Source organism: Mya arenaria, chromosome 2, assembly GCF_026914265.1.
Source record: "Mya arenaria isolate MELC-2E11 chromosome 2, ASM2691426v1".
NCBI lineage: Eukaryota > Metazoa > Mollusca > Bivalvia > Myida > Myidae > Mya > Mya arenaria.
The window spans coordinates 16,716,931-16,743,314 of NC_069123.1; the positions used below are offsets into that span (position 1 = coordinate 16,716,931).

A 26,384-nucleotide genomic window follows, 5' to 3' on the forward strand; every position below is an offset into this window, starting at 1 on the left:
CTGACTGATAAAAAATTAATATTTTTACTTGATTATCAGACAGATAGCTTCAATAAACCCTCTAAAAACTTCCAAAATAGTAAATTTGTCACAAATTATAGAGGAACAAAAAAAGTGAGCTTAGCATAATCGTGTTATAACAGACTTTAGAAGTTTCGAGAAATTTGCCCAGGACAAGAACAGAAAGCGGAGAAATTCCGCATTTAAACTCTCATACATGCCATATTTTCTGCAGACCATGCATTAAGGGGAATTTGTTCAGAAAGGCTGAAAATTCAGAGGGATTTTTTTAAGCAGGTTTAAGTTGGCGAAATTTCAAAGTATTTTTAGACGCAAGTACGAAAAAATTTATTCACATATATTTTGCTATGAAAACCTCTAACTTTTTTTATTATACAGAGTTATTTTAAGTCATGATTTATCAAATTCTTATGATACACTGTCATGTCATACTGTAATATACTGTAAATAAAATTTACCTTGCTCCAAAGTCTTTTAAAACAAGTGGCAAGTCATTTTTAAATCTGTCCATACAAGAGAAAGTTACAGCCTGGACACGACAACCTATACTCTATGTCCTTATATATGCAGCATTCCATTGTGAATAAACACTAAGTGTGACCATGACCTTAGAGGTAGGGACACGGGTCTTGCACGCGACACGTCGTCTTGGTATGTGGAGCACATGTGGCAAGTTATTTTAAAATCTGTCCATACAAAGGAAAGTTACAGCCCGGACACGACAACCTATACTATTATGTCCTATATGCAGCACTCCATTGTGAATAAACACTATGTATGACCTTGACCTTAGAGGTAGGGACACGGGTCTTGCACGCGACACGTCGTCTTGGTATGTGGAACACATGTGGCAAGTTATTTTAAAATCTGTCCATACAAGGGAAAGTTACAGCCCGGACATGACAACCTATACTATTATGTCCTATATGCAGCACTCCATTGTAAATAAACACTAAGTGTGACCTTGACCTTAGAGGTAGGGACACGGGTCTTGCACGCGACACATCGTCTTGGTATGTGGAACACATGTGGCAAGTTATTTTAAAATCTGTCTATACAAGGGAAAGTTACAGCCCGGACACTAGTTATTGAGCCGGACACACGGACGGACGGACAGACGGTGCGATTTTAATATGCCCACCTTCGGGGCATAAAAATCTGCTTAATACTATCAGCTATGATGACGTTCAGACACTAAGAGAATGGAATGAATATTATTAATTTCTTCCTTTTCCAAAATAGTAATATTTCTTATTTCTTTGCCTTTGATCATTACTTCAAATTGATCACTCGTTGTTAAGGTTTCCTTTTGGCATTTATCAAACCTTTTTTAAACAGGCATTTCACCCTTGCGGAGTTTTTTCTTTACATTCAGTTTCACTCACATACTGTGGTTTCAATTTGTCATTATTGCCTGATGTAAAATCTAAAAAAATAAAAAAAAATATATATATTTTTTTTTAAATTCCGGGGGATTTTTATCTCCCACCGGGAGACTGGGGGATAGATCGAAATTCCGGGGGATTTTTCCCCCTGCCGGGGAATATGGCATGTATGAACTCTACCTCAATATCAGCTCTGCTTAAAGGCACAAGTTGTTGCTTTTTGTCATTAAAAATTGTCAACCAAGACTCTAAATTCTAATGGGAGTGCTTACCAAACAAAGCCAATAAAACACAACACAATAAAACATTATGCTTGAAAGCTGGGCTCTATTTTGATGGTGATGTTTTTCAGCGTGACAACTTGAAGTGACTGTCTGAAGGATTCCTATTATACAGATAAATCAATTGTTTGACTTACATTATGTGACTTACATATTACTCAATTATAAAAAGAAAATTATAACGAAAAAAAGATATATTTATTTATGTAGACGCAAATACACTGATAGAAGTGCAGGGTTATTTTAATTTGACTGTGTACTCATATCCAAAAAACAACAATGTATAGGCTGCCATATTGTTTTCTTCGCACCTTATACAACACATTACCCTATTTTACAAGAGTAGGTTACACAATACTAATATATATACAACCTCATTTTTGGCTAATATTAATAAATACACAGGGAGTTAATTTTGTCAAACTCCAGACACATCTATTAGGGAAAATAAGGTACTAAAGAAAATATACTGAAAATGCAGTGAAATTGCAGCTAAGACAGAGATATGATTTCAGTACGAATCTTATTAATTATGAACTGCTGATAAGTACTGATGATATCAATGCTTTCATGGATAATAAATATGAAGCTAGGAAGTGAAGAGGTCATAACTTAACATTGCCAATGGGATCAGATGAACAGTCAGAATAGATTAAACAGACATCCATCACAGCAGAGAGATCAACAATTCCTGCCTGTATGTACAAGCTGGGAATATATCATTTCACAATATTTGGCTGACAGAGAAGAGAAAGCCAAGAAAGTGTGTCTTCAATTACCATAACCTATTAACACACAGAAGTACATAGGTACCACTGTCCCTGACGGAGTGTTCTGTGGGGAAATCAGCCTAAAGTACCGACTCTCCGTCAGTTGAAACACTTCCCAGTATCTCATTCAAGAGCAGACCATTTTTGATGTCAGTTCAGGCTGTCAGGTCAGCCAAGGATAGCAAATTAAAAGCAGTTGTGGTCAAAGCAAGACCTTGGAAAAACAAACATGTGGTATCAATGAAGTACACACTGACTAGTCAGATGGTCATCCGTCATAACGGGGTATTTTGCAAAAATGTGGGATGTCGCCTATGTCCTTTAGCAGAGTAATTTAAGCATTAATGTTTTTGACAAGGGGGATTTATTGCCATGAGATGCCTTTTTATTATATGCTTTGTGTGGTTTATAGAGATTCATCATTAATATTAAACCACTCTCAATTCCAAATCAAATGTCAACGGGCACAGAGCTGGAACACAAATTCAACTACGTCATTTCCATTGAAATTATGTTTGCAAATAATTTGGCGAGCTTTTCTGAAAAAAAAAATTAAAATAAACTGTCATTTAAAATCCTTTTTAGGAATATAATAAAAAGAAGAATTGTTTGTTGCAACATAAGATCACAATATATTTCCCTAGTGAACACCAAAAGTAAATATTTCACTCGTAAAATATATCTTTTGTGCTAATTCACTGAAATATATTACGATCTTACATTGAAAAAAACAACAATTATCCCCTATATAATTTCAGCTAGAAAAGAGGTGGTGGAAAATAATCATTTCTGTGTTCATAGTCTGTGTGGTCATGTTTTGTGTGTCCAATGTCCATGCTATGAATGTGTAAATAGCCATGCTATAGGAGTATAAGTCCCTCAGCCCACAGGAATTCTCATCTACTTACCTTTACAGCTGAAGTCAAGTAACTGCTTAAACTTGGATTCAGCAACACAGACAAGGAGTTATCTATCTTCGGGTTTTCCACATCCACAACTCTGAAATAGACAATAATATACCTGTAAACCACTATCACATCTATGTGTTTTAACAAGTACAAATTAATGGTAATTTTCAAAACACCTTTGAATTTTAATCCTTAAAGTGACACTCCATACATTCACATGTATAACAAATATGAATTTTGAGTGATAAACTTTAAACTACTTACTAAATAACTGATAACAAGATTGTAGCCATGTATTTAATAGCTGAAAATGCAAAAATATTAAATGTTTGGTGAGAGCTAAAATATTAACTGTGATCTACTAATGTCTTACAAGGTAGAAAAAACGTGTTTTCTGCACCTTTCCATCAAATTTAACTCAGTATCCTCCATAAGAACCATTGTTTTCGACATTTATTCATCCTTTTTTGCAACTTTAAGACAACAATGTCAAAACATGAAAAACGTTAATGTACTTTCTCAGTAAATTTCAAATTACCCCATAAAAAACTTCAGCCACAGTTATGTGGTATGCCACATTATGATCTGTGTACAGTAATTGTAAAGGAGGCTGTCTCGACTTGCATACCACAAAATATCCCAAGATCAGAGTTTTAGTTCAATATCATTTCAGAGTTACAAAATTGCTTGAAAAATCAAATAAACTTTATCTTAACTGAAACATTACTTTCAAAAATGATCATTATTACTCAGAAATATTGATTTTAAAAAGTGGTATGTCTGTTGATAAACAGGGCTTTTTCAGTGAAATTCTGGAAGAGGCCTCTATTTTTATTTTGGGGAAATTTAAATGCGTAAACACTTAAAATTGGAAAGATTTACCACATAATATTTTTTCAAATTGATGGAAGATTGACATAAAATAAGAAACAGACACCAAACCCATGAAATGATTTTTTAACGCATCCTTTCATATAATTTTTGGGAAACGAAAGTCTAGTTTTTCTTTGAAAAGTATACTTTTTTTTAAGTAGCTGAAATTGTCTGCTAAAGAAGGTGAAAAGGCCCTTTATTATGAGATGAACCTCTTATGTTTATGAGTGTTTCATATATTGAATGCCAGTATGTTGAATATATTCAATAATGGCCACAAATAAAGCTATATAATAAAACACCAACACAAAAAAATTAAACAAAAATCATGATATGCCTTAATTGTGCATGAAACAGACATAATTCACATAGTATGCGAACATCACATCATTTTGGACATGGTATCATTGCCTTCAAAGCAGTTCTCACATGGGTAACCACGGGTCACAGCTGATGTAAACAAACAAGATAGTAACGTTAATTTCTAAATAACTTTTTTGACAGAGAATTTATAAAAACAATTTCTTAGCTTACGAGTTAGAAGTGTAGCTTTACTTCCATGCCGAAGTTAAATTCAGCTGATATTTTGTTTATATTTCACTTATCCTCAACTTTTAATTTGGACAACAGATTGGACCAAAAATTCAAAACAGTGAAAATATATTATTTAAAAGTTATTTTCACCTTTTATTTAAAAGTTATTTTCACCTTTTAATCTAAATAAAAGACCAACTCGCATTATACCACTGCAAATGCTGACACAAACCAACATTGTATTCTTTTAAAAATCAGTTCTCCTACCATTTCGTTCACCAAATTGTCATTATCATCCAAACCATACATTTATGTTTACTTTACAAACATTCTCCTACCTCAGTACTCCTCTTTTTGTATGTTCCAACACAAAATGAAATATCCAATTTAAAATTAAAGCAATAGAAATCATTACTGGTTTAATTCAAAGAACTTTACTGTCAATATATAAACAAAATATCACATGTAATAGATGCAGTTGTATGCTTAAATATATATAGAAGATTCACCCATCTGTCGACAAAACTTAAGAGTGTCCAGCTGTATTAATGAATACTAATGAAATAATGATGGATCTTACATAATTATCAGTGCAATAACAATGTAGTTTAGATGGCCGGTGAAGTGGTGGAAATCGTTAAATGATAATAAACTGATCAAAGAAATTATGTCTGTGCACTATAAGTGACAATTATATTGCATTAGATATTCAACAACATACTGCAAGGTGATCACAAAATGAGGCAAGATTGAAGTATGTCATACAGGGTCAGTTCAATGAGTCTGATGTACGTTGAATATTAGTGTTGTGTCCATTGATCGATTATAATCGACAATTGATCGGAAAGGCTTACGTCGGCGACAATCGATAGTGAAATTTAAACAATTGATTATAGAAACAAGGGACGTAACCGCTACCGACTACCAGCAAAGATTTTGTCATGCAAAAATGTTTTGTTTCTGGTTTATGCTACTTAATGTTGAAATGTTAAGGTGTTACTATGTTATCTAATCATATTCTTTTCAAGTCAGTAAGTCACTACAGTACCTTATTACATATTTTCTTTGTAATTTAACTGCTAACAGATTGGTTCTCAACTTCTCATGTTTGTGGTTTTTATATATTGACCAAGGATAGGTAGAACGAAATCAGTCTAAGGTGAACTAGTATGGACGGAGGCAAAAACAAACGCGTTGATTGAATGAAAAAAGGGCATTTTTATCAAAATGCCATAAAAGTGTAATAAAGTAATATATATATATATATACATGTAGTTTTTCCAAGAGATCATATCTGGGTGTATAAAACTGCCAAAAGGAGAATCCTACGCCACCCAGATAAACTGGACTGAGATTGAGTCAACCTAGTGTAACATAGCTTGGTAAAAAAGAGAAAATGGGATTGTAAGGGTGTGGTTAGACTTATATGGGTTAAAATTGATTTTTAAAACATTTAACCGTTTACTTTTTTACACCATGTAATAATTTAGTTTTCTCAGTTTTCTGAAAGAAACTGTTCTTGTAAAACATATAGAATATTTACCTGCGTGTTGTACTTGTTACTGACTAATTATTAAAAAGAAATCGATATTATTCTTTGTATTTATTTTGCACATGTATACACTTCTAAATGTAAGGTAAAAATTAGAGCCTGTGGTCTCGTGTTCTTTAATAGTAACTTGTAAACACTAAAGGATAGTTCCGTTCTGAATAAATAATGTAATTTATACAAAGAAATGAACAAACACTATTGTAAGGAAACATTGGTGCTTAAAACTGGTGCATGTACTGAATCTGTATGCCTTAAATATGATGATCAAAGATTATTAAATAATGATTAAATCAATTTATAATCGATCATTGATCGGTTTCATGAACCGATTATCGATAGTAATTTTTCTGTCCGATTCCCAACACTATTGTACATGTTAAGTTCAACAAGTCTGATGCACATCATACAGGGTCAGTTTGAGTCTGATGCACATCATACATGGTCAACTTGAGTCTGATGCACGTCAAACAGGGTCAGTTTGAGTCTGACGCACATCATACAGGTTCAGTTTGAGTCTGACGCACATCATACATGGTCAGTTTGAGTCTGACGCACATCATACAGGGTCAGTTTGAGTCTGACGCACATCATACAGGTCAGTTTGAGTCTGACGCACATCATACAGGGTCAGTTTGAGTCTGACGCACATATCATACAGGGCCAGTTTGAGTCTGACGCACATCATACAGGGCCAGTTTGAGTCTGATGCACGTCATACAGGGTCAGGTTGAGTCTGATACACGTCATACAGGGTCAATTTGAGTCTGATGTAGGTCATACATGGTCAGTTTGTGTCTGATGCACATCATACAGGGTCAGTTTGAGTCTGATGCACATCATACAGGGTCAGTTTACGTCTGATGCACATCATACATGGTCAGTTTGAGTCTGATGCACATCATACATGGTCAGTTTGAGTCTGATGCACATCATACATGGTCAGTTTGAGTCTGATGCACATCATACAGGGTCAGTTTGAGTCTGATGCACATCATACAGGGTCAGTTTGAGTCTGATGCACATCATACAGGGTCAGTTTGAGTCTGATGCAGGTCATACATGGTCAGTTTGTGTCTGATGCACATCATACAGTCATGGTTGTTGTGTATTTAACTTCAGCCAATAGCGACACCTCTTGCTGATAAGCCACGCCTCTGTACTACTACATGCTGCATGCTATCACAGTAGTTTAGTTCTCAATGACTGTCAATAAACCGTAAAACTGTTGTTATTTCTTGTTGTAAACACAACATATTGGCGACGAGGATGTTTAACTAAAACGTACTATTATTTCGGGAATTTTATCCATTTGTGCGTGAAATTCTGGATAATAATTAAGATGGCGAACTCAGGTTTAATTGGAACTTTAAACGCATTCAACAGTGACAGTGAATCATGGATTTCATAAGAGGAGCGTTTAGAGATGTACTTTGTAGTAAATAGTATTGGGGATGAGAAAAAGGTTGCCGCTTTATTAACTCTGTTGGGGGAGAAGACGTATGCATTGTTGAGAAACTTAACGTCACCCCAAAAGCCAGCAGAAAAGACGTACCAGGAACTTTGTCAATTATTGAAGACACAGTTATGTCCCAAACCTCTGGTGATTGCGGAACGGTTCCGTTTTCATAAACGTAATCAGGCGACAGGTGAATCTATTTGTGATTTCACAGCCGCTATAAGGAGATTAGCAGAACATTGTGAATTCAATGATAATCTCGAAAACACATTACGTGATAGGTTTGTCTGTGGGTTGAAGGATGAAGCGACACAACGTAAGCTATTGTCAACGGCTGACTTAAGCTTGAAAAAAGCAATTGAAATCGCCACTGCGATGGAAACAGCTTGCAAAGACGCAGCTGAATTACATTATACGGCATCAGGAAGTTCAAATGTAAACAAAATAGGAAAGAAGCCACCGAGTAAACGACAATACCGTAAAGACGTGACATTGAAGCCACAACAAAAAGGGAAATATTCCAATACACGGTGCATACATTGTGGTAAATCAAACCACCAATCTGACAAGTGTAGACTAAAGAATGCAATTTGCCATAGTTGCAGTGAAAAGGGACACATTAAGACTGTCTGTCCAAACCCCAGAAATGTGAACGTAATTGACGAAACGAAAAATGACAGTGTGTATGTCATAAACAAAGTGACCAGCGAAAGAACATCGAGAATTCTTCTATATCCTGTCATCAATGAAAAACAGGTTGAAATGGAACTAGACACTGGGTCTGCAGTTACCATTATTTCAGAACAAAACATAAAACAATTGTTTGGAAATATCAAACTGGAAAAACCCTACTGTAAACTACACTCATATTCTGGGGAAACAATACAGCAAGTAGGATCTGCAGTAGTGAGTGTTGACTACAACAACCAAACGAAGAATTTAAGGCTTTGTGTAGTGAAAGGCAACAAACCATCCTTATTTGGGAGAGACTGGTTGAGTGAGATTAATGTTGACTGGACTAGCGTTATGCACGTCAATAACATTGAATCACAAAAAAATCGTTTTGCGAATATGATGAATAGATATGAGTCTGTATTCAGCGACGGTATTGGTCACGCTAAAGGCTTCAGTGCAAAATTAACGCTGAAAGACGATGCCACACCCAAGTTCATGAAGGCAAGGTCGGTTCCGTTTTCAATGAAACCAAAAATCGAGAAAGAACTTGACAACCTTGAAAGACAAGGGATAATAACGAAAGTAAATACCAGCGAATGGGCTACACCAATCGTACCTGTTTTGAAATCAACGGGAGATGTCAGGATTTGCGGAGATTTCAAGGTCACGGTCAACCAGGCGCTGAAGGTTGACAAGTATCCACTTCTAAGTGTTGATGCCATTTTCGCTAATCTGTCACAGGGACAAAAATTCACGAATCTGGATTTACGCCAGGCGTACCTACACTTGGAGGTCAACGACGACAGCAAGGAGTTACTGACAATCAATACACATCGGGGACTATACCGCTATAACCGGTCTGTGTATGGCATTTCCTCACTTCCAGCGATATGGCAGCGCACAATGGACACAATACTTCAGGGAATTCCGGGAGTACAGTGTATACTGGATGACATGATTGTCACAGGGGACAGTGATCAATCGCACTACGAAAACCTTGAAAAAGTGTTATCACGCTTGAGTGATTATGGATTAAAAGTTAACAAAGATAAGTGTCAATTCTTTCAGGACAAGGTTACATATTGTGGTCATGACATTGATAAAATAGGATTTTGGAAATGTAATGACAAGATTCAGTCGGTGCTCGACACACCTGTACCACATGATGTAACTTCAATGAGGGCTTATCTTGGGGTTTTAAACTACTATCACAAATTTCTGCCAAATCTTGCAACCGTTGTAAGTCCGTTAAACGCACTTCTCCAAAAAAATCAAAAGTATAAATGGTCAGATGAATGTGACAGGGCGTTTAATGATTCGAAGCGCTTGATCACATCAGAGCCCGTGCTAACACATTACAATCCGGAACTTCCGGTACGGCTCGCAACGGATGCATCCCCTGTCCGTATTTCCGGTATATTGTCACATGTTATGCCGGAGGGCTCCGAAAGGCCAATAGCATTCGTGTCGCGTTCCTTGACAAAGACGGAACGTAAGTATGCGCAAATAGACAAAGAAGCGGTAGGGATTTACTGGGCAGTAAAACGTTTTTACACGTATTTGTATGGCAGACATTTCACTCTAGTGACAGATTGCCAGCCGCTCACTTCGATTTTTAACCCTGGTAAATGCATACCGGTTACCACCGCGGCACGTGTTCAAAGATATGCGTTATACTTGTTGGGATTTCATTACGATGTTGAGTACAAGAATACTAAGCAACATACGAACGTACATGTAGATGGCTTGTCTAGATTGCAGGCGCCGCACACCGCCGAAAATTATGACAATGATATTGAAGAAGTGGTTTACACCTCTCAAATTGATCAGTTACCGGTCACAAGTTCTCAGATTCGCAGAGAAACTCAGCGCGAGCTTTTGTTATCGCGTGTTTTCAGTTATGTAGAAAACGGCTGGGACGAAAAGCTTAAGGACCCTCTGTTGAAAAGCTATTTCTCGCGTAGGAATGAACTCGCAATTCATCATGGTTGTTTGATGTGGGGAAACCGGGTAGTAATTCCAATCAAATTACGGTCTAAGGTATTAGACACAGTTCATTCAGGGCATCCTGGGATTGTCAAAATGAAAGGACTGGCTAGAAGTTACATAAGGTGGCCCGGTATTGATAGTGACATTGAATCTCTGGTCAAAAGATGTAATGGGTGTCAGATGGAACAAAGACAGCCAGCACATGTTTACCTACATCCGTGGGAATGGCCGAGTTCCAGCTGGGAACGAATACGTGTCGATTTTGCTGGCCCATTTTTAGGACGAATGTTTATGGTAATTGTCGATGCACATAGCAAATGGCCAGAAGTTATAGAAATGAAATCGACTACTGCCGAACGCACGATAAATGAATTGCGAATTATATTCTCAAGATACGGTCTTCCGAAACAATGCGTTACAGACAATGGACCTCAATTCATTTCTGATAGTTTTGCAAAATTCATGCAAAGTAATGGCATAATGCATATCAAAACAGCCCCGGCAAAACCATCAACAAATGGTCTCGTTGAAAGAGTCAATGCTACATTTAAATCTGCTATGCGAGCTATGGATGGCGAAACTGACGATTTCGGCTTGAAACTCAGTAATTTTCTATTATCATACCGCACAGCTGTGCATTCCACAACAAACGAAACACGGTCAAAACTATTTTTCAGTCGAAAAATTAGGACTAGGCTCGATTTGCTCAAGCCGGACACAAAGCAATGTGTTCAAGACAAACAAATGAAATTGTCATTAGCAGGAAAACAAACATTTAGGGAGCTTATGTTAGGTCAAAGCGTACTTGCGCGCGATTATAGGCCGAGCGTGAAAGAAAAATGGGTTACAGTTTGTGTCTGATGTACATCATACAGGGTCAGTTTGAGTCTGATGCACATCATAATGTATGGTCAATTCAATTAGTCTGATTGGGTCATACAGGTTCAGTTCAATGAGTCTGATGTAGGTCATACAGGGTCAGTTCAACAAGTCTGCTATTTTTCATACAGGTTCAGTTCAATGAGTCTGAAGTTTGTCATACAGGTTCAGTTCAAAAAGTCTGATGTAGGTTATACAGGTTCAGTTTAACGAGTCTGATGTAGGTTATACAGGTTCAGTTTAACGAGTCTGATGTAGGCCATACAGGGTCAATTCAATGAGTCTGATGTAGGTTATACAGGTTCAGTTTAACGAGTCTGATGTAGGCCATACAGGGTCAATTCAATGAGTCTGATGTAGGTTATACAGGTTCAGTTTAACGAGTCTGATGTAGGCCATACAGGGTCAATTCAATGAGTCTGATGTAGGTTATACAGGTTCAGTTTAACGAGTCTGATGTAGGCCATACAGGGTCAATTCAATGAGTCTGATGTAGGTTATACAGGTTCAGTTCAACAAGTCTGACATACAGGGTCAGTCCAATGACTGCAATGAGTCTGATGTAGGTCATACAAGGTCAGTTCAACGAGTCTGATGTAGGTTATACAGGTTCAGTTTAACGAGTCTGATGTAGGCCATACAGGGTCAATTCAATGAGTCTGATGTAGGTTATACAGGTTCAGTTTAACGAGTCTGATGTAGGCCATACAGGGTCAATTCAATGAGTCTGATGTAGGTTATACAGGTTCAGTTTAACGAGTCTGATGTAGGCCATACAGGGTCAATTCAATGAGTCTGATGTAGGTTATACAGGTTCAGTTCAACAAGTCTGACATACAGGGTCAGTCCAATGACTGCAATGAGTCTGATGTAGGTCATACAAGGTCAGTTCAACGAGTTTGATGTAGGTCATAAAGGGTCAGTTCAATGAGTCTGATGTAGGTCATACAGGTTCACGTCAGTAAATCTGAACGGGCTCTGAACAATGGTTTGTCATACAAGCTCAGTTCAGGTTCAGTTCAAGAAGTCTGAGGTTCATCGTCCAGGCTCAGTATATTCCTGGTCTTTGTTCCTTGTCTGATCGCCATACGTTATCCATTATACCATTCAAGAGATTTCATTCCCGTTGATGCTATTTATGTTCTGTCATCGTAAAATTAAACTTTTGTCCCTGCCATTCAAATTGTTTTTGAACATTACAATTTCCCCCATCATATCTACACCGATTGTCAGTCACTAATCAATGTTTGAGGATTTTGTTTTGGTCTTTTTTCGATAAATTTCATTTAAAATCCTTACAATTCTTTTCCTTGTTTTTATCCCCATTATAAATTAAGTGAAGACATATATTATTTGTATTGTTGAATGTAAAAGAAATGTAAGAATCTTAACCCTTTCCCTCATGTCAAATCAGCCATATTAGGCCTGCCACTGCATGGCTTATCAGTCCATTGATAACCAGTAGCCAATAGATAATAAGCCCCTATAAGTACCCCTACTGCATAGGAGGTTATTGGAGAATATTGAAAAATTGCCCCCTATGCATTTCTATCTTATTTTTCTAGTATTTCTTTTGGTTTAATCAATTATAGTTCAATATAAAGTTTGTAGGTAAATGAATTTCCAATCCAGTGGTATAATTTTTATTATGTTGTCTAAATTATTTGGTTGAATATTTATAGAGAAACACAACTCCTGTGAAAAATTGAAGATGTTTCAATTGATTTCATATTAAATACTATATTTCCATTGACACCTATGCATAACAACTTAAATATTTTGTAGTATTTCTTTTGATTAACCCATTTCATTCTGGATACACCTTTTGGTGTAGTTACCCTTTACATGCGGGATACACCAAAAGGTGTAGTTTTTGATGTACTGAACTTTCACTTTATTTACTTTCGTTTTGACTCTATTGTTTCCGGTTTATATGACCGGATGTTATGCGCAGATAGATGCGCAGAAAATTTTAATGAAGAAATCATTTTAAAACTCAAAAATCGAGTTAAATTTAAGCTTTTTATTGCGATTTTGATGCAAATTTTGGTTGAAACGAATGGGACTTTTGACTTCAGTGACGATAGTGATATTGGGATGGTTATATTATAATGACGAAGTTTATGTGAATTTGTTTGATACAAACAGAAGACATATTAAAACATCGATAGAAATCACAAACTATGACATTTGCATTATTTGGTGGAGTTTTTATGACGATCTTGAGGAGTTCTAGAATGATTGAATGACAAAGAGGATCACCCCAAGGTTTCCAAGTGAGAATACAAAGAATGGTGGTCCTAAAGAACAAGGGTCACGGACACTACGGACCATGGACATTACGGACCAGATTTAGGGACATAACAGACCAGATTTAGAAACTTACGGACCATGATTTATAATGTTTTTAAACATTTTTTTTTATTATTTATTCACTCATTGGTCTTAAATTTGTTAATAAATACTTGAATATGACAATTATCTTTAATGTTACTGAAAAATCCCATGAAATTCCAATGTTAAACATCAATGTATTTGTAATAAAATATTATAATAATGTGAATAATAATGAACGTAATATGTTTTTATCTTATACTTGTAAATGTGAATATTAATGTTTTCATTTGTGATTGATTGCTTTCTGAAATAAACTTTGGATCGTCATATTTGTTTGTTTTCCGTTTCATCTGTTTTAATTGAAAGGTTCAGTGAAGGTGCGCCGTCACAATGGGTTTTCACACTTTTATGATTGCCAATTAAAGGTTGTCATTATAATGTTTGTTTCTTTTGTAATATACCGCCGATTATAGTTACGGGTACAATTATAACTAATAAACACTAATTAAGGCAACAGAAATTGCCAGTTTTAAACATCAGTTTGCAAGAATTGCAACAAACACACATCGTTTATTTAATATAAAGCATATATATGGGACTGTTTAGATATGAATGCTTGCTTTTGTGACATGTGCTGTTTATTCGTGATTCATGTTAACACTGTTTATGTTCTTATATGTGCTCGATTTATTTTGGGAAATAAACTGTTTTGGAAAATATTGCTGCTCGATTTATTTTGGGAAATAAACTGTTGGAAAATATTTCTTCCGTTGCTATTAACTGCCAATCTTTCAAATTTTGTTCATTATTTTTCACATAATTGTTATAAATACATAGGTCTCTTATTAAACACCTTTTGGAATTTCATAAGATTTTATATTGCACTTTTCGAACTTCACGGGATTTTTCACAGTTATATGGAAGATATAACGTCATACTGAGTACTCATATTCAAGTATTTATTAACAATTTAAAAACTAATGAGTAATTTAACAAAAAAATATGTTTAAATCATGATCCGTAAGTTTCCGAAGATGGTACGTAATGTCCCTAAATCTGGTCCGTAATGTCCCTAAATCTGGTCCGTAGTGTCCCTAAATCTGGTCCGTAATGTCTGGTCCGTAATGTCCATGGTCCGTAGTGTCCGTAATTCAAGAACAATATGACCCAAGAAAGCCAGGCTATTGCACTACTGTCATTTATCAATAAAACTGTTATGGGGGCAAGACTTCTGGACCTTACTGGTTGAGGATTCAAACTGCTATGCCAATCAACATTGCCATGAACATCCACCCGCCCAATTTGCTCCGAAGTGGACTTGGGATGATATAAACTGTTATAACTTTTTACAGATTTAAAATATTTGCATAATTCTTTCTGTATTTTAAAGATAGATTAATTCAGAAACTTTCATACATTGGATTATGTGACATTTGAAAAAAAATATGTGTGATTTTTTTGCTTTCAATTTGTGCATATTTATTTTTTGGTGTTTTTTTTTCATCATCACCTGGTTAACTTGCAAATAATAATTTATTTAAAATCATTTGCTAATAAAACTTACATAAACATGTGCAGATTTTTATTTCCTTTCCAAATATGTAATCTTTATTGGGTCTTGTATCAATAATAAAGAAGTTATTAGTGTTTATACAACACAATGGTCATATAAAGTCAGATGGCTTATCAGTTATTGAAAAATGCCCAGATATTCAAGGTATCATATCTAACTGGGTCTCAGAATGAAATGGGTTAAGATAATGTTAGAAATTCAAATAATGAATATAGTATTTGTAGTGTATTAAATTTCGAATCTAGTGATCATAGTTTAATCTAAAAAGGTTTTGACAATAAACAAATATTCAAATCACAGAAATCATGCATTGTTAAAAAATAAACACAATTTAATTGGGCAAACTACAAATGTTATTTCAGATTCATTGTTCTCATAAATAAAATTTGCATGTCCGTTGTTTTGAAATGAATTGAATAAAATAATTGTAAATATCAAAATAAAAGGCTGGGTCTATTACTGGCACAGTTTTAAAAACTTTGGGAACGTACTAGATATTGCCCTCAACAAGCCGAACAACTCAAATTTTTAATAGTCAGAATCGCTATTTAAATCAAATTTAGTGATTCCGTAATAATATTATAATTAAAATCTGTCAACAATAGGATATATTTATATGATATTAATTATTGGTAGTTTTAAATAGCTAGTGACGTGTATGGGGATTTTCCATTAAAAAAACGAGACAAGCACGTGTCAAGCATGCGCTGTGAACTTTTAAGGCGTGTTTGACCTCTGTCTCTTTTAGTCGCAATTTTCCGAAAATCTTGAATAGTAACATCATCTTTTTTCATTATTTATATAATTATTGATGTTTATATTACACATAAATGCATTTGTTGCGAAAAAATAAGCAACAGATATGTTAATAAATGACCGTAAATAAGCATGGCACATTTTGAAACAATCATGCGGGAATCGATAGAGGGACATTTTGGAACAATCATGCAGTAATCGATAAAGGGACAATTTGGAACAATCATGCGGGAATAGATAAAGGGGCAATTTGGCACAATCATGCGGGAAAGGGTTAAAGTCAACAGTTTAAAGAGATCCATAATATTTTCTATTCATGATTGACACTTACAATTTCACAAATGGTTAAATTTGATGTGTTTTTTTCCCCGCAGCATTTTAGTATAAAATGAGCACAAATATTCTACACTATTGATGTCCTATTACACTATTATTGTTGACAATGAGCGCAGAGAACTACGTTGTATATTGTCATATGAAAACTAGACGACAAAATCTGTATAAACCTCTTTAACCCATCCCAAAAATGAATTCCATGGATATGCGCCTATATCTCATAAATGGCTCAAGAGCATATCATCATGACTACTGCAGCTTAAATTGTATCAGGGCTTCCATTAAGAATTTGAAACTGGAAGTATGAACTTCCTTACCATCAATATTGAAAGGTTTTCAATGAAATGTGGAAGTTAAAGTGTCTCAAAAACTACAATTTGCTCCACTATTTTTAACTATTATGTTAAATTTACATTAAAATAATTCATTTGACTTCTAACTTCAAGACTGATTAAAATGAGACCATAAACTAAACAATGACACCCGATATTTTGAACTGCCAAGGAATATTTGGAAGTTTTCAGGAACTTCCAAGGAATCAATTTTGGAAATTTAAGCCCATTTCTATAGGGAGTAATATACGTCCAAACTTTGTGTAATGGAAGCCCAGAAGTATTCTTTATTATAGTACATTTATTTATTAAGAATTGCTTTGTTTTTCTCTCTGATTCAAAGTTTAAATTAATATTTCAGTTTGCCTACCTACAAGTTGGCATATTTTTAACTACGCCATGAGATTAAACCCGACCAGATGTTGCAGAATTAAAGGTGAAATAACCAAATAAAGTATTACACTTTTAACTGAACTTTTGACTAAGAAAAAAATCTTCACCAAACTTTGAAAGTGTCAGTTCTCCTGTGCTGGAATCAGCGGACCACCAGGATCATGTGCATTTTAACATTATCACTGCATCAGTTAGCCATTATTTTAAAGATATTTTACAAAACAAGATATAAATTTGTCACTGTTTTGACTATTCATCATATCCTTTTCAATTGAATGTCAATCTTCCAATATTTTGAATTAATGAGCATGAAGCATTTACAAAATTGTTAAAAAAAAAATGAAAGGAAAGCTCTCATCTCTGAAAAAGCCTTGAATTCTGACTCCTGGTGTCAAGTCTTACCTATCACCATTTTTCAACAAAGTAAAGTTAAATTAAAATCTATACTCAGTATCGCTCAAAATAAGCTGCATATTTGCGTAATCATACAATTTCAATAATAGAACTTGCTATTGAATCTTAAGCGTGTATGCAAAGACCCATACAACAAAGCATTCCACAAATGGAAAATTAGTGGTGTGTAACCCCAGTTGATGAATTTGGCACATAATTTTTAATATAGTTCTTATCAAATGCCATCAGTCTTTGTATGGGAAAAGCAATGTGTTTTTTAAATCTTGAATAAAAGCAATCGCCCGCTAACAATGATCTGGTTCAGTCTTTGATATTACAAGCAGTAGGTAAAGCAAGGTTTAAAAATGGCGGCAGATCTAGTTTTCTGACATGACAGTTTTGGATATTCGGTCCATAGAATTACCGGAATCCCCTTATTACCGGAATCCACCGGAATCTACCATAATCTGATTAAATTATACCTAAATGTTGTTTGGGGATGTTTTTAAGCTTTAATATATGTAATGTACTAAGAGGTATACCTTTATAATCATATTTCCATATACAGAAAGTGACAAGGATTCCGGTAGTTTGCAGGTCGGATTGCCGATTATAATGATTTGACCAAGCTACCGGAATCCCCTGAGAAATAATAAATAAACTATACTTAATTGTTGTTTGGGGTGTTTTTAAGCTTTAATATATGTTATGTACTAAGAGGTATACCTTTATAATCATATTTCCATATACAGAAAGTGACAAGGATTCCGGTACTTTGCAGGTCGGATTGCCGATTATAATGATTTGACCAAGCTACCGGAATCCCCTGAGAAATAATAATTAAACTATACTTAAATGTTGTTTGGGGTGTTTTTAATCTTTAATATATGTTATGTACTAAGAGGTATACCTTTATAATCATATTTCCATATACAGAAAGTGACAAGGGTTCCGGTAGTTTGCAGGTCGGATTGCCAATTATAACGATTTGACCAAGCTACCAGAATCCCCTGAGAAATAATAATTAAACTTTACTGAAATGTTTTTGGTACCAAAATCTAATTTAAACTATACGTAAATGTTGTTTGGGGTATTTTTAAGCTTTAATATATGTAATGTTCTACGAGGTACACCTTTATAATCATATTTCCATATACAGAAAGTGACAAGGATTCCGGTAGTTTGCAGGTCGGATTGCCGATTATAACGATTTGACCAAGCTACCGGAATCCCCTGAGAAATAATAATTAAACTTTACTGAAATGTTTTTGGTACCCAAATCTAATTAAACTATACGTAAATGTTGTTTAGGGTATTTTTAAGCTTTAATATATGTGTTGTTCTACGAGGTACACCTTTATAATCATATTTCCATATACAGAAAGTGACAAGGATTCCGGTAGTTTGCAGGTCGGATTGCCGATTATAATGATTTGACCAAGCTACCGGAATCCCCTGAGAAATAATAATTAGCGGTAAACTACCGGAATCCTTGTCACTTTTAGATTAAAACTCTTACTTCATTCTATATTCAAGCATTAACATACTTGAAATAGTATTGAAATTCAGTTATTTTAGTAATTCACAGGGGATTCCGGTAGCCTGGTCAAAACATAATCAGCGGTAAACTACCGGAATCCTTGTCACGTTTAGATTAAAACTCTTACTTCATTCTATATTCAAGCATTAAAATACTTGAAATAGTATTGAAATTTAGTTATTTTACTAATTCACAGGGGATTCCGGTAGCTTGGTAATAACATAATCAGCGGTAAACTACCGGAATCCTTATCCATATTCCTTAAATACAGACTTATACTCATTATAGTCATTGTATACTGACATGAAAACTACCGGAATCCCCGTACCCTTTCAGATAGTATGTACGTACATACGCTCATAATGATATATAATGGGTAGTAAATAATTAAAACACCTCCAAACACTTATATAAACTAAAACAATATTAAGTTTTAAATTTAAGTTATTTCTCAGGGGATTCCGGTAGATTCCGGTGGATTTTGGTAGTTAGGGAGATTCCGGTAATTCTATGCACCCTTGGATATTGGAATGTTGTCGAATCATATCATGGCACATAAAATTGACTTGGTGTTAAGTCTTAAAATATGAAAGAAAGACATTTTAAGATAAGATACTGAAAACAACAGCAATTTCAGGACCATGTTATGAATAATGTCACAGAAATGAACTGCCAACAGTAATTAAATTAAAATTTGATGGGTATTTAACCAATTGCCCTCAAAACAGATGATTTAATTAAACAACCAAACGGCAAAAGGCTGCGAAATGAATGCATATTAAACATTTAAAAAAATGTTAAAGAAATTCCTTATAAAGCACGAATATTCCTCAATAATAAGCATTCGATATGATTTATGTCACGGAAAGAATGTGTTCGGATGAAATAGCTGTGATTTAGGTGTTGACAGCGATTTACAAACCTCCGAATCGGCGTCAGTGTAATCAGGAAATAAAAATGCTTTATTTCTCAAAGCAGCCATTAAAATTGCCCGGATGAGTGACGTCATCTGTCAAATTTCAATTCAGACATAACGGCTGGTCAAACAAACGTACTATGTAAAATAATAGAATGGTAGGGGCTACACAAAGGCACGTACGGGTGTATTTGTAGCTCAAACACCACAAACGGATATGTCTTAAAATTAGTTTCTCACAAACGGGCAGGGTTTTTCTCCATTTATTCCGTTTATATGTCCGGGTTGAGAGATTTTACAATTTATAGGTAACGTCTTCTTTTGATTACTTGTGTCCGGTATGGGCAAAGAAACAAGCAAAAACATACATGAAAAATAATAACACTGCAAAACATAGCTGCCATAATAAAACAGGTATTTACCAAAAGATCATAGACCCATGTGGCCGAATGTCATAAAGATTGCGCAACTTCGTAGTGGTGCGACTATGATCATTATTTATGGAACTGATAATATTTTGAAATGAACGAAATATAGATCTTGAAAACTATTTTCCTATTTCTCTAACAAAGAGCATGACATGCACATATCAAAAATAAATCATGGGAAAAATTCACAAGATTGATATGTTTTTCATATAGGTAATTGTCAATGTTTCTCCACAAACTTTATGGGCCCGCTTAAAAGGTTATTTTCAATTGGATATTGACAATATGAAAATTAAGTTTCCAAATGATTTGCTTTGAAGCAATGATTACTTGTACATGCTTAATTTCGGTGTCAAGTAAAGAAGCTAGAAACGTCGCAATGCGACGAAACCAGGTATTTAATATTTGCAATCAGAAATTATAGCTGATTAATTTCTTGCATGAGTTAGGAAAAGGTAGTAGCCTTTATCTTTATCAAAAAGAGACGTAACTGGATGTTACTCTATTTAAGTATCTTATGTGTTTAGTTTCCATTAATTCTATCTAAAGTTGTTGGGCGGAAACCATTTTCCTATTTTAAGTAACAGTGACCTTGACCATGACCATACCCACTCAAAAACAATCCCAAGCTACCTCTAAACATTGTCTACATACACACCAATTTTCATCATTTTAAATCAATACCAACGTAAGTAATTGGGCGGAAACATTTTTCTATTATTAATAACAATGACCATGAACTTGACCCCGGCCACTCAAAAGCAGTCCCAATTTAAGTTATATCTTCACAAAAGCGACGTACACGCCAATTTTTATCACTAACCATTTTTCTATTTTAAATAACAGTGAACTTGGACTACTCCTCCCCCCCCCCACCACCCCAAAAAAAACAATCCCAAGCTAGCTCTTCACATAAGTTTCCTACACACACACTGACTTCCAAAACTACCCATCAATTCTAGCTTAATAGCTATAAGTAATTTTGTGGAAATAGTTCTTCTATTTTTAGTTACAATGAACTTGACTTTGATCCCGACCTCCACCAAAGCAACCGCAAACTAGCTCTTTTCAAATGCTACCGATGTACCAACTTTCACCACTATCAATCAGGTTCAATTCTTACTTAAGTTAATCGGCGTAAACCTTTTTTTCTATTTTTAGTAACAGTGACCTTGACCTTGACCCAACCCCCCTTAAAAGCAATCCCATGCTAGCTCTTTTCATAAGCTACTTACTCACTAACTTTCATCACTATCCATCAATTCTTACTTTTCATTTTTGGCGGAAACCATTTTTTTCTATTTTTAGTAAAAGTGACCTTGATTTTGACCCCTACCACCTCAAAAGTATTCCCAAGCTAGCTCTTCTCATGAGCTACCAACACAACAAATTTCATCACTATCAACCACCCGCACAATGACATTCCCTTTCTATTAACCTTGTTTTTATTGAAAACCGGGTAAATGAGATCGGAGCGAGCCAACCCTATCCTAGCAAATTATTCCAACATTAGCCCCTCTTGCTAGTAACAGAACTACACATGTAGTAGAGTTGAAAAGCTATGCTTATTTTTTCACAATAAAATAATGTCAGACATATAAATGTAAAGAGAATGCATAATAACTCTTCTTATTTCTCTTTATAAACATCTCAGAGCAAAATCAAACTCGAAATTTTAATTTTGGAAATCTGAATAAAGGTCATTCAATGCTCAGTGGTTCAAGTTACATTCTTGGCTGCCGAGATGAGGTATTAACATATATACTAAATTTCAATAAAAACGTTTCAATATTGTTCACTTATTGCTTAAAGCTGCACTCTCACAGATATATCATTTTTACAACTTTTTTATTTTTTTGTCTTGGAAAGAGCAAATTTTTGCGTAAATATCTGCAAATCAATGATATAAGATTGCTGACAAAATATCCGATCGTAGATTTTTTTTATTTCCGTTCGAAAATTAACGTTTTATTGCTTACGGTTTAAGAAAAATGCATAAAACATCAATTTTTGAACTTAAACTTAAAAATCTGCGATCTAATATTTTGTCAGCAGTATTATATAACTGTTTTCCATGGATGTTCGCAAAAATTGGCTCGTGACAAGACAAAAAATAAAAAAGTTGTTAAGACGTTCAATCTTAAAAACGACTGGCCGTACAGCCGGTAAAACTTGTTGTCGTTATCACTGTTCTCGATGCTCTAATCCTATTTTCCTATATATATGTATTTGTATGCATGCTCGAATATGTGTTCATTTTAACATAAACACTTTTATTTCCAGGTCACAAGCTCATTTTTATTTTTATTTGATATGTTATGTATGTCTTTATTCATGTCGGAAAATAGCTCATTGAGCTTATGTTTCTTGTTAACATATACCCGACTTTAAATAAAGATTCTTGTATCTTGTATCTGTGAGAGTGCGGCTTTAACTTTGATAATATGTGGATTATAATATATTTGATTTGTTTTCCAGTCTGTCGTTTTGCCATATCTGTATTGTAGCGATGAAGGATGGATGGGTCGCTAACTTAAAGGCACACAACTGAAAGATGGAACCCCAACAAAGCTACAAGACATACAGACACCTATACGACATGCATCTAAAGAATGTGAGAAAGGATACATCGTTCCATGCCGACATGGACAATGAAATACAGTGTAAATTTCTATGGCTGAAATCTTAACAGAACGAGACTCCTCACGCAGCTTGGAACGTTGTTCACCCCGGTAAAGAACAGCGGAATAGTCACGTTGCAGGATATTTTAGTGATTAAAGGACCATGTCGCTTGCTTCTCGGGAACTGTTCAGTGAAGTTGTGTCTGACTAGCGTAGACTTGCTTTCGGTGGCTAATGAGATTGTGTCTAGTAGAAGGGCGGTCTGACTTCCTTTGGAAAGTTTTGAAAGTTGAAAAATTAATTTCTTTGATATGTATGTATGTCATGATTTCAACATTTATGCAAGTGCTGACGATTACATCGTTTAATAAATCGACGTAAAACAGTAAAATATTTGCGTGCTTTTAATTTACAGTTTTTCGTTATTTTAAAGTTGTTTCAAACGGTTGATATGAGTACTAAAAATGTGTTAAAATGCGTCTAAAGCAACGTGATTTAAAATCATTTCGCGCAACCAGTATAAGGTGACCTTTTTTGAATTACCCACCCCAGCCTCTCCAATGGATGTGCACCATCAACTGTATTGCGGACTAAATTTGTGTGTGATATGTCTTGCTTCGGCATTGAATTTGTATCAGAAGTACTTGAAGCGGACAATACATGAACTTTTACTATAAATCTCATGGGTGCAGCTTAAAGAGGCTGTCTCACGTATGATAAAATAGTGGGAAAAAAAAGAAAATTGTCGAAAACTGACATAAACTTGGCATCGATGTGTACAATGCATTGAAACTTACTAACTGAAGTACCATATAGTTTACAATTTATTTAAGTTTAGCAGTTATTTCGGGTTTTTTCATTAAAAAAAATTACTGGGTATGTCTACCAGGTAGAATTCATTCCTTATGCGTGATTGGCTAGTTGGTGTTATCACGTGATATTACCGAGGTAGGTGTATAGCTTAATTATGTCACCAGATTAGAATAAGGCTTTGTAGCTCAGTGAGTAAGACACTGGGTTTCAATTTTGGCGACGCGGGTTCGAACCCGGTCTCTGACACAATTTTTTTTTTTACATTTTGGTACTTTTTTTACAATTATGATATCAAAGCGTAACACATTCTATTAGATAATTGTCCTGAGATTCGTTATAGAAAAAAACTTTTTTTGGTGCCAATGTGTGACACAGTCCCTTTAAACACCACTGCTTGATAATAGCGCTTACTACGACATACTGTTGATATCGTACTGATTTATTATTGAACGTCTGCCATGTGTGTGAATTGTTACACAAACATTATATCGTTTTTTTTTTAATGATGACACCCAATGATCGGGACTATGCATAGACACACGTTATTTCCGTTCTATAATCATAATTTAAATAACAAAATGTAGGTATGTTTAGCTAAAATGCTTTTAAATTACCTGTATATATATATATATATATATATATATATATATATATATATATATATATATATATATATATATATATATGTATTCATATCTCATATAAGGAGAAAATAAATGAATCGATTGATTGATACAATTCAAAGAGTTTCTAAAATATAAGAATAAATTATACATGAAACAGAATGTTTGAAAACAAAGCAATTGATTGCGTTTTTAATTTATTGCTAATAGTTATTTTTTCCGATGCCACTTTTTAAATATTGTCCAAGGCAAATATACATCTACTACAACTAATAAAGATTAAATTCTGAGTGAGTTCAAACCGTGTATGCCTCTGCTGATAACATCTTGGTGCATTTGGTGTACTAGACATGTATTATGGTTATTTATTCAGTTCTTATGAGACAATAAGGCCATACTTGATAATATATACTGGCAGGGAATGACAAGTACTGAATGGCGTTCAACATAAAACTAGCCCGTTTGCTGACTTCCTGTAAGTGTTTATGTTTGTTTTAGATAAGCATATTTTAATTTCTACACAAGAAGGTTTGCTAATGGGAGCCGGTAGGAATTTATTCCTGTAATAAGGAATTAGAACCCTTCCGATTATTCCGATTAGCTAAATCTCTGCACTGACTTATTCACTATATACTTCGAAACATTACCGATTACAATCTTCTCTAATAAGGTGTTGGTCTCTTGTGTACAGATTGCTCTTTCCTTTTTTCATTCGAATCCTTTGCAGTACGTAACATAATATTGAAACTTTTAGGAAAGTACGCGTACGAAATAGTGTCAAATTTGGAGTCTGCGTACCGAATGGTACCCATTTTTGAGTGTCTGCGTACCGCGCGCGCCACTAACTCGAATCCCAAGTTCTACCTAAACCACCAGTAGTCAATAACAATCAGTTTCACAGACTGTAAAAAGTAAATGGTAAATCTTATCAAAGTATGCATTAACTTGAGAAAACATAAGTCAAGAGTTTAGTAAATTAAACTAATGACATCACGTGATGGCACTATATACCTGGCGATGTCACGCGAAGACACATTATTACGCAATACGCCGCGAAATAACACTAGCAGGCGAGCAGGCATTCTGCGAAAATGATTTTTTTTACTACTTATACCCTTTAAATACTATGTACCAAAAAGGGGGCGAACATCTTCTCTAATAAATTAATAAGATTCATGACTTGACTTAAAGTCTTTTTAAACACTACTTCAGTAATTCTCCTGTTCAAATGGTCAACTGTTGTGTTGGCTGAGCCGTGCGAGGACCTGGACACCCACGCGTGTGAGTTATTTGAGAAGTCGGAATCAAACATCTGCCAGGACCCTGTCTTCAGCCAATCTACCTGCCAAAGATACTGTAACTTGTGTCGTAAGTAAACACTAGCCATTACAAGTAAACACTAGCTATATTCTGCAATAAGATTAACTGCAATAAAACACAAAAATAAAACGTCGGGTTTTAAGTTTGTTTTAAAACTATTATGGCGCAGTTATATTTATTTCCACAACGTAAATTAGGCAATTCTTTCTTCAATGTGTGTATACCACGGGATAAATTGCGTCATAATGCTACGTCGGAAGGCAAAAATTTGCTTAAAATAAAGACTTAAATCAAAGATAACTTTTCATTTACAACACCATTTTAAATGAAACAAAGGGCAGTCTATGCCGCTTTAAGAGCCCCGCATTTTTTTATTACCGAAATTTGATGCGGTCATTAGTTTAATCAAACACGTCGACAAATCTGTTTCGAAAATAATGTTTTGACAGTGCTCCGTCAGGCGGCCGTATTGTGAAAAGGTTATTCGAAGAGTTTAAAGAAACTAAACTATCAATCAAATTCTGGTAAAAGACCGAAGGTGTGGCTCCGTAAGCGGCGTAGACTGCGCTATGTTTCATTTAAAATGGTGAAGAAATACTGAAGTTATCTTCGTTTAAAGTCTTTTTTCAAATCAAAATAGTGTCTTCCGACGTAGCATTTATGACGCAATTTATCACGT

General features: G+C 34.8%; 1 protein-coding gene across 1 annotated transcript in view; it reads right to left on the reverse strand.

The window, feature by feature from the left end:
- Positions 1–19,975, reverse strand: part of LOC128203041 (myocardin-related transcription factor B-like) — an 84,885-nt gene extending 64,910 nt beyond the window's left edge. The window contains 2 exon segments of the mRNA XM_052904292.1: positions 3,366–3,456; positions 19,906–19,975. The gene's annotated coding sequence lies outside the window, so the exon portion shown is untranslated.
- Between the last annotated feature and the right edge of the window lie 6,409 nt (positions 19,976–26,384).